At 48.2% G+C, this 15375-nt stretch overlaps 1 protein-coding gene across 3 annotated transcripts in view; it reads right to left on the minus strand.

Moving 5' to 3' along the window:
• CTBP2 (C-terminal binding protein 2) overlaps positions 1–15375 on the minus strand; it is a 155165-nt gene that overhangs the window by 105337 nt on the left and 34453 nt on the right. For all 3 annotated transcript variants that reach the window (XM_064488521.1, XM_064488520.1, XM_031461964.2), the window contains one exon: positions 2119–2222. The gene's annotated coding sequence lies outside the window, so the exon portion shown is untranslated. The remainder of the gene's footprint in view (positions 1–2118; positions 2223–15375) is intronic.

Genomic DNA, 15375 nt, shown 5'->3' on the forward strand with positions numbered 1-15375 from the left:
CTGTGACCCCAAATTATGCCCAAAACACGTTGAGTGTTTGGAACCATCGTACAAGGCCAATTGTCTGAGCGTGCCAGGTGCTCAGGGAAAACCTGACATCAGGAATTGTGCTGCAATTTCATTCTGATATTGGATGCACTTATGCAATGTCAATGTTCCTCTCTCCGAGATGGAGATCAGTGATGAACAGGATCCCGCAGTGGTTTGATGATTAGGTTGAGTCAAATGAAAAAGTCCATTTCATCCGTATACTCTGCAGTTCCATGTTTTTCTCTTTAGAGAAACAGTTTTCCACCCTCAGTGCCTATAAAATTACCAAGCACCCCTCTCTAAATTCTGGCTATCCAGCCAAGATGCTTCCCCAACCAGCAGGTGAACTTGGGCTCCTTTCTGAGAAGGACTCGAGGATGGGGCACTGCCAGTGCTTGGACACAGAACTGGGTGCTTGTCGGGGGTGCTGAGGGGTTTTCATCACTGTGACCCACTAAAAACATCTTCAGCCCTAGTACTCAATCCCGGAACGAACACTCTACCAACCCCAGGCCCACAAAGAACTTGTACAACATCCCTGCCCGAGAATCTCAGGCAGGCAGATTCCTACACACAGGGGCTGCTTCTTCTTTTTTTAAAAAAAGGTTTCTTTTATAAGAATGAGAGCCAGAAAAGAAAAGTTGGCCTCAAAGGGCAAAATAGAATGTATATGGTTAAGAGTGGCCATCGTGACTTACTAATAGATAGACCCATGCCCCAATGCAAAGATTCTTAGAAGTGTTCAAAGATTACAGAGTCCTCTCTGATAAATAACCCTCTGTGAACTGCACGCTCTGGTGCAGCCTTTGGTCGGGCAACACTTCTTAGATCACTCTTGGGAATGTTTCTGGACTTTCACAACAAATTACATCTTAAAAGGCAGGGGCCTGGTGGACATATCAGTGCAACTACGCAATCCACAAATAAGGCCTCCAAGAGTGACCTGCTGGTGAGCAGGACCCATGGGCCCAGCTCCTGGGCAGCAGCCCCCGTGTCTGCAACAAAGCCTCCTCCGTGGGAGAAGGGAGGAAAACACATGGTCAGATCCTTCCCTGGGCCACAACCAACTGTGCTGAGTGGGTTCAGGCCGAGGGTCAGCCTGGCCCCCCAGGCAGCCACCTGCAGCACTGAGGGAAGCCAGGCCTAAGGCTGCAGTGGTGAATCTGACCTTTCTCTAAACCTGAAGGTCTGTCCCACTCAATACTGCAGGGAACGAGCCTAGAGGTTTGACGGAAAGAGCACCGAGGAAACTAGCTCACACACACTCTTTTTTTCTAGCTCCAAGATGACGTTGGCAGCTCAAGGAGAAAACATTTTTTTCCCCAAGCAGGATAAAAATCAATCATTTATGAGAAGTTGCCACTTTGAGACATTGAGTAAGATCGAGGTTTTGTGGGAAATGGCGAAGGGCTTGCCGAAATTAAACTCAGGACCCCCAAAGCCCTTGCTATGGGGGGAGGATGGAACTGGCATCGCTATTTCTCAACCGTACTCCAAATGGGCGCAGACGACTGAATGCTGTCCTCGGCGCACACCCACACTCCTGACCCGTGACACCACATGCAAAAATCATTCTACGGGCGAGACCTCACAGAGGCTGGTAACTCTCAAAACCTTCGCCCATTAAAGACGCGCTGTCATCAGGAGCGGCTTCCTTCCCAGCGGCGTCCATCTACCACTTTACTCGAGCCACTCGGGGTGGTGTGAGACTACTTCCCTAATTCACTTTTATTCTTTGTAATTAATATGTCGAGAAGTCCTAACACGACTGCATTCTGACTCGAGTTTCCTAGTAGCGTAATTTCCGTTGACTTATCTCTATGGCAGCAGCAACAATCACTTTACGCTCAACTATACTGCTTCAGGGTTAATTACATGTATTTTGCTTTTGATAAATGAAAATAACCAGATGCAATTAATTGAAAGACAATCAATATGATCCCACTATCAGACGCCCCAGTGAAATACCCAGAGGCTGCCGGGATCCACAGTCATCAGTTAATTGAAAACACACTCCAAGGGGGATTTTTTTTTTTTTTTTTTTAGAAACCCTGAACTTTTACCTGGAGATATTTTATAAGAACTCACCAATATAAATTTGTCCACAAACTCTATCGTTCACACGATGGGCTGTCCGTCTTTTTAAGAGAATCCAGCTTCATTGGTTCAAAACCATTCAAAGCGATGAAACCCTGAAAGCAAAATGAATTGGGTCAGTGATTTTTTTTTTTTTTGGTTGTTTACATCTAGCCATCCTTTAATTGCATTTTTCCAGTGCCTTCGATTCTAAGCTACCAGAGGTTATTAAATGGTTTCATTAAAAATACTATTTGTCTTGCTTTAGTCACACACCAGATCAAATTAAACAGCAGAGGACCAGAACAAATGAACCCTTTCCATCTATTCTGACACAAAGCCAAGTGTGCAAAACCAGAAGGTGATATTGTGTCATCACCGTGAAAATGTCATTTAACTTCTTTACATCTCCAAGTAGCCAGCAGAGGGACAGAACAATCAATGCCTTCAAGCAAAAAGTATTACCAACTGTTTGAGAAATATGGAATTATAAAGTGCAATTCATAAGCCCATGGTTTATAAGTGCTATTAGCATAAATGCTGACAACTGTTAATCCACTGTAACTCTGATTAACGGCCACAGTTGTCCATTAATAGAAGGCATTTTAACTTACTACTGAAATTGATTACTCAGTTAAGAATTCAATCCTAATGTTCAATAAAATTGCACTTTCTTGGCAAATGCAATATGAAATGAGGTGATGCATTAAACGGCACTCACATTTATTTTACTATACGTGGACCGACGAGGAAATACGTGGCACCATCCACGTTATCTGAACCACTTCCTGTACACACAGCTGGAGGAGAGGCGGGCGCAGAAGTGACTCCTCCTGGGACTGACAGAAAAGGCAACCACCTGGGCGGCAGGCATGTCCAGGTGTCTTTTCTGTGCCTTTCCCATGAAGGACAGACGCACTTTCAACAGTGGAGCTGCTATGCACCTGGAGAGTGGTGTTTTAAGGCCATCTTTCTCGAGTCCCTTGAGGAAGGAGAGGTACGCTTCACGGAAACGAACTGTTGCAGCCAACCCTGACCACTTCCGAGCCCACCTTACAGTCAATCAGGATTCAAATGGTAGACTATTATATTCTTTTAATGTATGAAAGGACTGTATCCAGTTTCCCAGCTGCACTTGACTTGTCAAACCACTGAAAAGAAAACCATACTCCGGCCCTCTCTCTAACATAAGGAGGGGCCAGGTTCTGACATCAGCTGGCTCCCACTTCACAGTCACGACTGAATCGACAGCACAGAAAGGGTGGCCTCTAGGGTCAGGGTACTCAGATACCCAAAGTCAAGAAGTAGTTCACTCCCCCTGTGCCCCCACGCCACCTTTCACCCCAAGCTTTCCAATTCAAGGGAGCGAGGCGGGCAGGGGAGAACGGAGACATTCCAGCCTCTAAAGTGCCAGGAAGGGAGGCACAGTCCCAAGCCTCTAATGACACATTACAGCTTCACGTTGACTAAATACCTACTGCAGCCGAGGAACCATCCTTTGGAGGCAGGGAGAGCTGACCTAGCAAACTCTCATCCACCCTTCAAAACCCTGTTCCTATCTTCTGTGACACCATCACTGCTGACTGCCAGGCTGCAACATACTCTGCCCATCTCCAAGTCTCTAAACGTTCAAACGTCCTGATCACACGTTCTTCATCTCCAGATTTCTCCATATCTGGAACACCGTGGGAAATCAAATATTGAACTAACTGCATCTGTAGAGGCATGTCTGTATCATTCTTTTAAACTAAGGTCTGAAGACAAAGGTAACGTGTTACATCTACGTAATCTTAGTGATGGGTACAGGTTCTTTCCTTGAGATAACTTCATAGTAAAATTAATTGAGCAGGGAACAGACAACTCTGCCTGTGTAGAAGGCCTTGCAGGAGGTGACACTGTACGGAATTTCAAGCCACAAATTTGGAAAAGCCTGCAGACGGCCTAAGCGAACAGTGACAGCTTATTTAGTGGATTAAGAACATTAAAAAGCTTGGAAGACTGTCAGAATCTTTAAAGTGAGTGCCCATTGTTACCTGAAGGTGGAAAGAAGTACTTAAAAAGACTGGAGCTACAGAAGGGCTAAAAATTCAAAAACACTTGTTTCAGTAGATACTTGATGACAGCAGAACGGGGAGCGGTGCCCCGCAGATTTGCCAGGGGAAATTTTCTTGGCAGGATTTCTCTAAGAACTTCCAGGAGTATACAACAAGACACAGAAGTGACTTAGCTGATTAAAATCACCAGCGCTTCTAAATCAGCCACCACAGGAACCTAAGAAGGCCGTTCCAACAAGCAACCGGGCCAGTAAAGGCCAGTCAGCTCCAAGTCGGCTGCTTCCAGCCAAGGCAAGGGGCTTCTATTTTTGTCTGTGTGGTCAACCTGGGTGCATCTAGTAAGCACCACTTGGCAGACAGCTTGCACCCATAGTCGATGATGATAAGCAGGGTGTGCACATGGGCACAGCCCCGCCCCCCACCACAGCCTGGCGGTGGGGGCGCAGACGACAGCCGCATCCAGAGCCTGGACGAGGCCACGGTCCTGGCGCTTTCATAGATGAAACTTATCATTCAGGACACATCACCTAGAAGGGTCCCCACCACCCGGAGTTTTACTTTCTTCTTATGTGAAGTCAGGCTGTGAAAATTTCCTTTCAGATCTATGCAGTTAGTAAGTCTACTTTTCTGAAACTGAATGAGACGAGCTCTGAAAAGGTCTGGGAGGGGGCCTGAGAGGCTCTGTCCTGGCTCATTTCAGGAGGACCAGTCCTGCCCCCGCTTGAACTCCTCCCTCTTTCAGAACGGCTCCTGTGCTCTGCTCTGTGCCGGGCCAGGAGGCTCTCCACCATCCAGACTGCAGGCAGAGGAGGGAGGCACACAGGCAGCGTGGCCTGGGCTCCCCAGCACCGCCCCCGCCCGCCAGTGCAGGCATCACAAAGTGCCCACTTACTTGCACTCACTCTGGTTCATTTCTTGCATCTGAAGCGTTGCTGTGCCAGTTCTTACCATCGCTCGGGGCCGGCCTGAACCCTATTTGTACTCTTTGCTCTGATGGACTCACATCTGGGTCATGTAGGCTTCAAAATGCTGTCCTCTGTCCTGCTGTGGGCAGTGGGGGGGGGCTCTTCACCTGCTGTTTCCAAGGGAAGTGCCTCGGCCTCCTCTTCCCCAGGCTGGCCAGTGAGCAAAAATGAGGCCTGGCCTGGACATTTATTAGCAGGAGAGAGGCCCTCAGGTGGCACCTGTGTGCAGAGGCAGGCAGCCCAGGCACCAGAAGAGCACCAGGCTTATCTGGAACCTGCTCACATCTTCCATGGTCCTACCCTCCCTTCACACTGAGCTCCTCTCGGATCCAGGGAGCCCCATTCACATTTACTACTTCAAAAGAAACCTGGAAAGTAGTTCACAGAATCATCCATTAGGCAATCATGAATTTCCAGCTATCGACGGCTCCTGGGAAGGGACAAAGGAGCTAGCAGAATGTCACAGAGAATAATCAATCCAGGCTCCACAGGGCCAGGTGACGAACGAACGAACACCCTGGGACCCTGCCTCCACTGAGGTGGAGCAGACGGCATCTGCACCACAGGGGAGCAGGTGAGCGGGTCCTTCCAAAGCACTGACCCGGGACGCTGGGCGCCGGGCCTGCACACGGCAAGCACGCGGATGCTAGCCCTCATCAGACTTGGCACGTGACTCCAGGACAAGTCTGTCGTCATCAGCATCTGCTGACATCAAACCCATCTCTGCCCAAACCATGAGACGAACGGTTCATATCTGGTGTGAGAGTCCAGTGCTCCTCACCAGGTCCCGGAGGGACCCACGTGCTTTGCCAGCAGCGTGGCCTCACCCTCGCCTGGGTCAGAGTCCTGCGCGAGGCTGTGCTCAGAAAAGGGACAAGGGACTGGGTGCAGACCCAGCCCGAGACTCAGCCTTCTCTCTCATAAATGTTCTCCTGGCACGGCTGCTGCTGGCCGGCCCTCTCAAGAGGGCGCCCGTTGTTATAAAATTTACAACTGAGCCACGCTGAGGTGACTCATGCCAGTCCTCCCACAGCTACAGGGCCCCACCTTGGGACACTCTGCTGCCAACAAGAGCCCCAGGGCAGGGACCAGCCTTCGGAAGGAGCCCACGGGCTGCTGCAGGAGGGATCCAGAGACACGGAACTTGAGCCTCAGCTCCAGGGCAGGCCTGGCTCCAAGGAAGCCCCCTGTCAACCCACTCACCCCTCCTGCCACAGACTCTGGCCCCTGGCACTGATCTGGGTGACGCTCTGTGATGGGGTCATGGTAAGGGCATGAGGGCATGGGAAGTGGGTACCAGGGGCTTTCCCATGCATCCACAGCGAGTACTCACAACTGTAAGTTCAAGGGTGGCGGGCAGGGAAAAACCTCAAGTAGACATGGAACCCAGAGGTCCACAGAGAAACCAAATGCCTGTCCCCTAAAATCCCATTGCTTCTGTCAGCAAGAAGTCCTTCTAGCCAGAGAGGGACACCCCTGGACAGAGCATGCCAGGCATTAATTCAGGGCCACAGGCAGCAGCTCAGGGACACCTGAGCAGCCTGGGCCCCTTCCCCTCACCCTCCTGATTCACACCTGGCCACGCTTAGCAGGTCTCCCACTATGATGCACAATGACCCCCAACAGACACAGGTTGGCATTAGGCTGGGTTGGGAGATGAGAGCTGCACATTTGGAGGCTGCTAGGGGGCAAAGACTGGCATCTCTGAGCAACAAGGGGGTTAGGAGGGGCTGGCAGCTCCTGGGATGCAGCCTTTCCCCATCCTGGCACCCCGCCAACCCCCATGTGCACGTATGATCTGCCCCTAACCAGGACCCCAGGCCGACACAGTGATGGCAGAAACCCAGATCGCCTGGGATGGTGGCCCTGGCCCCGACTCCCACCGTTCCCTCCCCATGAGTTTTATGCCTGCTCAGCCTTTAATTATTAACTCACCCCTAGAAAGATTGAGCCCATCAGGCATGAAGCAGTGTGGAGTTCTGGACTGGCTGTCACATTGGGAAAACCAAGGAAACCAGATCATCCCCCGAAGAGGGAAACACCCTCTGCACATTGGATGAGACAGAATTAACACAGCGCGATCTCAGATACCTTCACCTCAGCGCAGCCACATTATCCCTTTCCAGGCGTCGATTCCGCCTAGTGCTGCCTGATAATAAACACGCCGTGTTAATTAGCTTGGAAACAATTATCCTTTATTCAGGGGGGTAAACCCTGAAAGCTAACTCCTTCCATGTCCCTATATAGCCACACTGCTGTCAAGACAGGGTCAAACCAACATTTCATTACTACCCCCCACAACCCCGTCCAAGAGTTTCAACTTCAATAAGAATGCCCTCCAGGCAAAAACTTCACATACAGTCTTTGTAGAGAGAATGTTTATGGAAATTTTGTAATATTAAATATGTTCAGCTGGGTTTAAGTTTTAAGAACGTGAAAAGGCCCAACAGCCAAGATTTCAGAACTCTTGTCTTCAAATATAAGGACAGCCAGCGGAAAACTGCAAGGGAAGTCTTGGAACTCTGCCACTTTCTTAAGGAAAACAAAATAGGATATTTTCTCAGTGTTGTCTCAGATGTAGTCAATTAATCTGTCCATTCCTCTTCTGTCTTTCAGCTTTTTACTTCTGTGCCCTCCAGAGCCAGCAGATTTGAGATGGGCCAGGTGACCAGGAGCAGCCTGGCCTTGCAGCATTAGCTGGGCTTCAACCCCCTGGAGAAACGCTCTGTTCTCAGTGGCTCCAGTGATGGAGAAATGAACAAGGGCAAGAGGATGCCAAACTGGGCGGGGTGGGGGTGGGAGGTTGTGCTTGGAAACAACTGGAAAAATGAACACAGAAAACAAATCGCTACGCGGATGCTGCAAATCAGGCCTGACATGACGAGCCAAGTTTTGAAAGAAAAAAAAGTGGATCCACAGCAGCAGCCCCCATACACGACGTCATTCTGTGAGTTCAGGCCGCGTTCCCACTCCCCAGACTGCCCAGCTGGCCGGGGAAGTGAAGGCAGCTGGTCTGGGCAGTCTGACCCCCTGTTCACAGAAGCCTGGTTGTGTCCCCACCCCTGTGAAGCTGCCTTATTAACTCTGAAATGCCCAGAGGACTGGGAGGCACCCTCTCCGGGGGGAGGACCCCGTTAAAATCAGCCCGGCTCAAAGGGAAGTCTGGTTGCCAATGTCTCAGCCCAACGTACCGGGCAGTGGCAGTGGAAACCCACAAAGCAAATCAGAGACACGAGGAGGTGGCCCTTAGAAGCTCCAAATAGTAACTGAACCAGAAAGGCAAGGCACACGCGCCTCTAAGGGGAGGTTCTGGAACCTGCCAGGAGTGGAAGGAGAGATGGGCTGGCCAAAGAACAGAGCCCAGCTGATAGCAGCCACTAAGCAGTGGGGCATCTTGAAAGGACGCCTTGGCCTTGGTTTCGGCCCTGATAGTGCAGAGGGCACAGAAGGGGTGTTGTCTAAGTTCCTTTTCCTCAGGCTCCCCATTGACACCCTGACTGACCAAGGGCACAGGGTCAGACAGTAGGCAGAGGGTCTCCTGATGCTTAGCACAGCGACTGAAACCTGAAAGCTGACAATCTTTAACGTTAAAGCCACGGATGACAGCAAAATGTTGAAGAGTCCATGCAACAAATGCCCCACCCGCTTCAGTGGGAGGAGGACGGGGCACCTTCTCTAAAAGGCTAGATTGCAGCCCCCACTTCACTGTTCCCCTAGGGAGTCATCAGGAGTCAAGATTTACATAAAAATAAGAAACCATCTAAGATGTGGCCCCAAAAGAGAAAACAGTTGGGTTAACTCTCTCCTGATACGAACAACTATCAGGTTCTACCTACATTTATTATGATACCTGCATCTCAACAGATTATTTAGTTTAAAAAAAAATCAAAAATATTTCACAACTTAGGAAACACAGGTTAATTGGAAAAACAAATACAAAACATAGAATCCAAATCTTACATATAAAACTTAAAATATTTTTTAAACAGTGAAGTTCATTTTCTAGTGTCTACATACATGCATGAGACAGAAACAGCAAGTGTTACAGGAAGTTACTTCTCCATGCTAAGATAAATGGTGATTTTCAAAATAAGTTCTTCAGATCATAAAAATTGTGTACTACTTTCATCTTCCTATTTTCCTCCATTTTCAGCAAAGAGTAGATTTCCCCCAATCTGGAAACTGCACGGTGAAGTCATGGGGGTTCCTATGTCAGGAGAGGGAGCAGAAAGCGAGCTGCTACCTGGGTTCCCGGCCGCAGCATCACTGCAGAACGGCGCCATTTAGGAGCTAAGCCCGTAATTAACAGCTACACTACCAAGGTGGGTTTCAAAGGAAGGAAGGTGGACCCTCCATTCTCATGCAAGTTCAATGTAGAAATAGGGTATCCCTCTTGGGGAGTCCAGTGCATAAAGCCGAGTTCCAGTGGCCAATCAACCTGGGAGAATCCCAGGGGGAGCTCAAAACCCGTCCTTTCCCAGGGCCTGCAGCACTGCGGGATGAAGGCAAGGCGGACTCAGCAGGCTCCAGTCAAGTTCTTGGCCACAGACTACTAGACTGCAGACGAAATGAGCAGAGAAAGGCATAAAATGTGCATATGACCGAGTCCACAAGCCCTGAAGAATTACCCACAAGAAGAGTGACCAGCTTCAGACATCAACGCTATTGATCAGGGACGCCATGAGCAGGGCAGGAAGCTGGGGAAAATTCATTCAGCCAGGTAACAGCCCCTCAGGCCCCTGCTCCCCACAACCCTCCATGCATTGCAGACGGCACCGGCCAGGCCTGTAATTGGTTTAGTTGGTCAGCTCCACGTGCGCAGGGACGGAATGTGATCTTTAACTCGGAGAACCTGGAGACCAAGCCACAGTGAAGAGCACCAGAATGAGGCCACGAGGGGCCCTAGAAAAGCTCCCTCACCTCCAGTTCAGCTTCTGCACCGATGAACCTAGGATGTGACCGTTCTTACCTTGAAGGTGGGGCCACAGTGAGGTGACGCGTGACACCACGGCAGGTAAAGAAATCACTCAGCACCAGAAGCACTCAAATGTTTCACAAATATTTGTCAACAGTTCTACTGTTTAACAAATGCTTTCCTAGCCTGACTGGGTGAATTTGAGACTCCAGAATCCTGGGAAGAGAAAGGGCCTAAAGGAGATTAGGTTCCGTTTTATTTCAAACCAAATTTATTCCAACCTGAACCTACAAGTTCAGGGGAGATTTAAGTCTAACATGAAGCGCATCATTGCCATCACACGGACCAGCCGCTGCACCTGCACCACAAGAACGACTTTTTACTTTTTAAAATCCACCTCCAGGGCTGGGCATGTTACAGAGGACTGTACACAGATACACTCCACAAACACAAACATGAGTGAAGACCCCAAGGGTCTGACTCAAAGTAAATTCATGGGTCCAAAATATGTTTTCTTCTAGAGGCAACAAATTCTAGTCTTAAATCCCAGAGCCAGGTAAGACCTTAGAGAGGATCGCATCCAGGAACAGGGAAGCCTCCCCAGAACAGCCTGCTACGCACAACAGGACAGCCCCTTCACATCCGACCACGGTTCAGACCACCCGGGTGTGGTGGTCCCTGATACGGAAACCGCCCCCTTGTAAGAATTCATAAATGCTGGATACTGCATAATAAATGCATAATTCAGAAATGCTGTCCTCACTCATGATGCACGTGCAAATGCACACACATACATGTTTCAAACAGTGCAAATGTGCTTTCTGAAGGAACAATGGCTTGAATTTTTCACTGCAAAATTAGATTCTCAGGGCGAGTCATTTTACAGTTCTCATGGAAGCATGCCAAAGCCCCTGGGGCTTCCTTCCTCCTAAAGGGCTCATGCTCACACAGTCTTTACTTCCCTTGTGCGCCAGTCCTGAACCTCATGTGTCACTGTCATAGCAGGACTGCTAATAAAACATCAAAAATCCAATAACCTTTATCCCAAGTTCTGTCTCAGTCTATGTACGCTAAGCAAAAACACACAACACAGATGAACAAAACCCACAAGGTGAAGGGGGGCTCTTCTGCTGGTTTCTCAAACCAGCCAAGCCATCATGGCATAACCTTCTTCAAACATCACCCCACGGACATTTGCTGAGAAACAGGACAGGCTAAGCCACAGACCAGAGCTGCCTCGTTCCTCTTGACATCCAGGAAGAGTCATCCTGCAACGCTCAGGTCTCCACGACGGCTGCGCTCTTGCCCAGTGTGCTAGGCTAAGACTGGGTCAAAAATCTTTGGGATGGAATTGTCCGCATCCATAAAAAGGAACAAGCTAGTGATATGACAACCTGAATGAATTTCAAGGGGACCTGTGCTGAGTGAAAACACTTCGTACCAAAAGGATGCACAGCATCTGATTCGATTTCTGTAACATTCTTAAGGGACAAAATTACAGAGATGGAGAACAGATTAGTGGTGGTCAGGGTGAGGCACTGGGCTGGAGGCAGGACACTCCAGCTCCAGAACTTTCTCTGAGTAAGCTGGGCCTTGGAAGCCAGCCAGCCCAGTCTACAACCACGTATGTTGGCAGTGAATGTCTGGGCCGCCTGAAGTGGGCATCACTATAAATGGGCAACAAGGGAGATCCTTGGGGTGACGAACAGTTCTGTGTCTTGACCGTGGTGGTACACACTAGGACCTCCACAAGATACAATGGCATGGAAGTGAACACACACCCAACACTGAGGAAATCTCAATCCTGTCTGTGGACTGTATCAACAACAATTTCCCGGTCATGTTATTGTCACTATCATTTTGCAAGATGTCACCAGTGGGGGAAGACTAGGTAAAGGGTCTTACTTCTCTTACAACTACATATGAGTCTACGCTTACTTCAAAATAACTAGCTTAGTTACAAAAATAACAAGTAGGTTTGCCCTATTCTTTTCATTTGCCTGTTTCGCTTGGCTCATGTTGACCAGAAAACGGAGTACCTCCCTTCTTTGGTGGACCAGTGTTTGCAAGAAGGAGCCAGGCGGAGCCAAGCCTGCTGACACGGTCACTCACTCAACTGGGAACAGCTCTGGCTGCTGGAGGCCCTGGAGTCTGTCCTGCCCCAGAGCCTGGACGTAGGGCTCCCAAACCCTGACCTTCTCTTCTGGAGCTGGCAAAGATGCTTGCTACGTAAGTGCTTTCCTGGGAACGGCCATGTCGGACTGGATTCCTCTCTCCCAGCTGCTGCCAGATGCCAACGGCTCCCCGGGTCACATCAGACAGACAGCCCTGGAGAGGACAAGAGAAACCAGCCCCCAAGGCTGGTCCGTGTGGGCGAGTGGGCACACTGGCAGGGGACCCCAGGGCTCCCTGACCCCACCTGGCTCAATCCAAACTCCAGGCAGCAGGCGGGAACAGGCCAAGACCGTCCCTGGCTGACACACACGGTTGTATGCTGGGCTGGCCACCTTCCAACATCCTGCTTGCTCAGAGAAAGTTCTGGAGCTGGAGTGTCCTAGCCAATTACCAGGGCCAAGCGAGCCACCTGCCCGAAATGACCCACAAAGCTACGTTCCTGCTTTTCCAGCAGCCTGGAGGCCTTGCTGCTGCCCCAGAACTCTACACCAGCCTTTTGTGACAAAACTTAATCACCCTGTATCAACCTCAGGGCCTTTGCAGCATTCTGTCTCTGTCCTCCCTTTTAAGGAGTGCTGGCACAGTCACTCCGAGCTCTCCCTGGTACCTCCCTGCCGATTCAAAGAAGCCAAAAGGAGAAAATTACAGGAGCATCTTTGCTGCTGCACCTTTACCGTCTTCAGGGTCACACTTCTTTCAGTCCATTCAACAGGAGTCTATCCTTAACGTCTCCCAGTGACAATAATGAAAGTACCTCCCTCTCCCGAAAATGTGCCATTAGGTACAAGTGTAGCGACGAAAAATATTTCAATCCTAATACTATTTTTTCAGATTCCCTAAAGCCTTCAATAGCCATTTACTCAAAAAGCTGAATTGCCTTCAAATCACCGACATTGCCCCGCTTCAAAGCTGATAAAGAAATAACCAGCGACTCTTCCACGGGAATAAAAATTACATTCTACATAAATTAAATATATAATTTGATTAAACATGTTTATGTCTTTGTGATGACATTTAAAATAGAAGTAATCATTTTCTCTCTTAAAAGAGAAACTCTTTCAAATATAATTCGAAGCTGTCAAACCTGTCTCCTGCTACAGATCTTTTAAATGTCACGTACCTTCCAAAGGGGACGGCAGTTTCCTTTTAAATATGCAATTCCAAACAGTGCGTTCTGAATCAAGCACGTATTAAAATACACCGCTGGCATTTATCCTGATTACGTATCGCCCTCTCCTCTTGCTCCTGAGGCATGTGCTGGGGGAGCTGCAGCACCCAAGCCCGCTCGCCCCACACTCCAGAGTGGTTCGAGCCACCATGCTGGCTGCAAGCACAGGGCCCAACACCAAGTCACACCCCTAAACGCCTTAAGGGGGCAAAGGTATTCTCTTGTGATTCCTACAGTGGCCCTCCCAGATATCTTGTTGAACTCTGTGTAACCAATTTTGGCATCGCATCAACGGCCCAATTGTAAGACAGTGTTAATCAGATGCAAAGAAAACCCAGGACTCATTCTCCCAAGTCAATGACCTACATATTCAATTGCTTATTCTCCAACTCAGTGGCAAACACCATGCTATATTTAAACACAGAGCACAGATAGCTCTTTCTTCCGAAACGCTTAAGACATACAGATAAGCCTTATACTCGAGGCCTCCTCTTCTCAACTTTATGGAATGCAAACCTTGTCAACATCAACTGTTTGGGGAACTCTGATGAGAACAGTATGGTCCGTGTCTCCATTGTTTTAAGAAGGTACCAAGGATACGACATAATAATAAGAAAAAAACAAACAACCCAATCCAAAAATGGGCAGAAGACCTAAACAAGCAATTCTCGAAGGAAAAAATACAAATGATCAATAGGCACATGAAAAAATGCTCAGTATCACTAATTATCAAAGAAATGCAAATCAAAACCATAATGAGGTATCACCTCACACCAGTCAGAATGGCCATTATTCAAAAGTCCACAAATGACAAATGCTGGACAGGCTGTGGAGAAAAGGGAACCCTCCTACACTGCTGGTGGGAATGCAGTTTGGTGCAGCCACTGTGGAAAACAGTATGGAGATTTCTCAAAAGACTAGGAATAGACTTGTCATATGACCCAGGAATCCCGCTCCTAGGCTTATATCCAGAAGGAACCCTACTTCAAAAAGACACCTGCACCCCAATGTTCAAAGCAGCACTATTTACAATAGCCAAGACATAGAAACAGCCTAAATGTCCATGAATAGATGACTGGATAAAGAAGATGTGGTATATTTATACAATGGAATACTATTCAGCCATAAAAAAGACAACATAACGCCATTTGCAGCAACATGGATGTCCCTGGAGAATGTCATTCTAAGTGAAGTAAGCCAGAAAGAGAAAGAAAAATACCATATGAGATCACTCATATGTTTAAATAAATAAATAAATAAATAAATAAATAAATAAATAAATAAATAAATACATACATACAAACAGAAACAGACTCAGACATAGAACACAAACTTGTTGCCAAGGGGGTGGGAGGTGGGAAGGGACAGACTGGGATTTCAGAATTTGTAGATACTCACAGGCATATGTAGAACAGATAAACAAGATTATACTGTATAGCACAGGGAAATACATACAAGATCTTGTGGTAGCTCACAGCAAAAAAAAAAAAAAAACAACAATGTGACAATGAATATATGTATGTTCATGTATAACTGAAAAATTGTGCTCTACACTAGAATTTGACAAAACATTGTCAAATGACTATAACTCAATAAAAAAAGTTAAAAAAAAAAAAGGTACCAAGAGTCATTTTTGTAAAAAGCAAAGGTAAGCAGCCTCTCCACTGGAACGCAAGCAGAGTGAAGCCTGACTCCCTAGCACCTGACAAACTTCAAGTGCTCGCAGGGAAAATGGACCAAATGACTTCAAGTCAGTTAAGTGTGGGTAAGGAGCATGTAGCACACCAAGTGTCCAAAGGAGATGCAAGTGCTCCTTAACTGCTCAGCCTCAGTACACCAAGTCATCTCAGAGCCAGCAGAGATGACAGCAAAGGAGCAGAGAGCTCTCAGAGGCTAAGACTGGGGGAGAGGGGCTTTCCACTGCCAGTTCTCTTTGTATCTCACCCAAATTTGATGAAGTAGGGGCAAGTCAGACCCCCACCGCCAACGAAT

Source organism: Camelus dromedarius, chromosome 8 (genome assembly GCF_036321535.1).
Source record: "Camelus dromedarius isolate mCamDro1 chromosome 8, mCamDro1.pat, whole genome shotgun sequence".
In the NCBI taxonomy this organism is placed as follows: Eukaryota; Metazoa; Chordata; class Mammalia; order Artiodactyla; family Camelidae; genus Camelus; species Camelus dromedarius.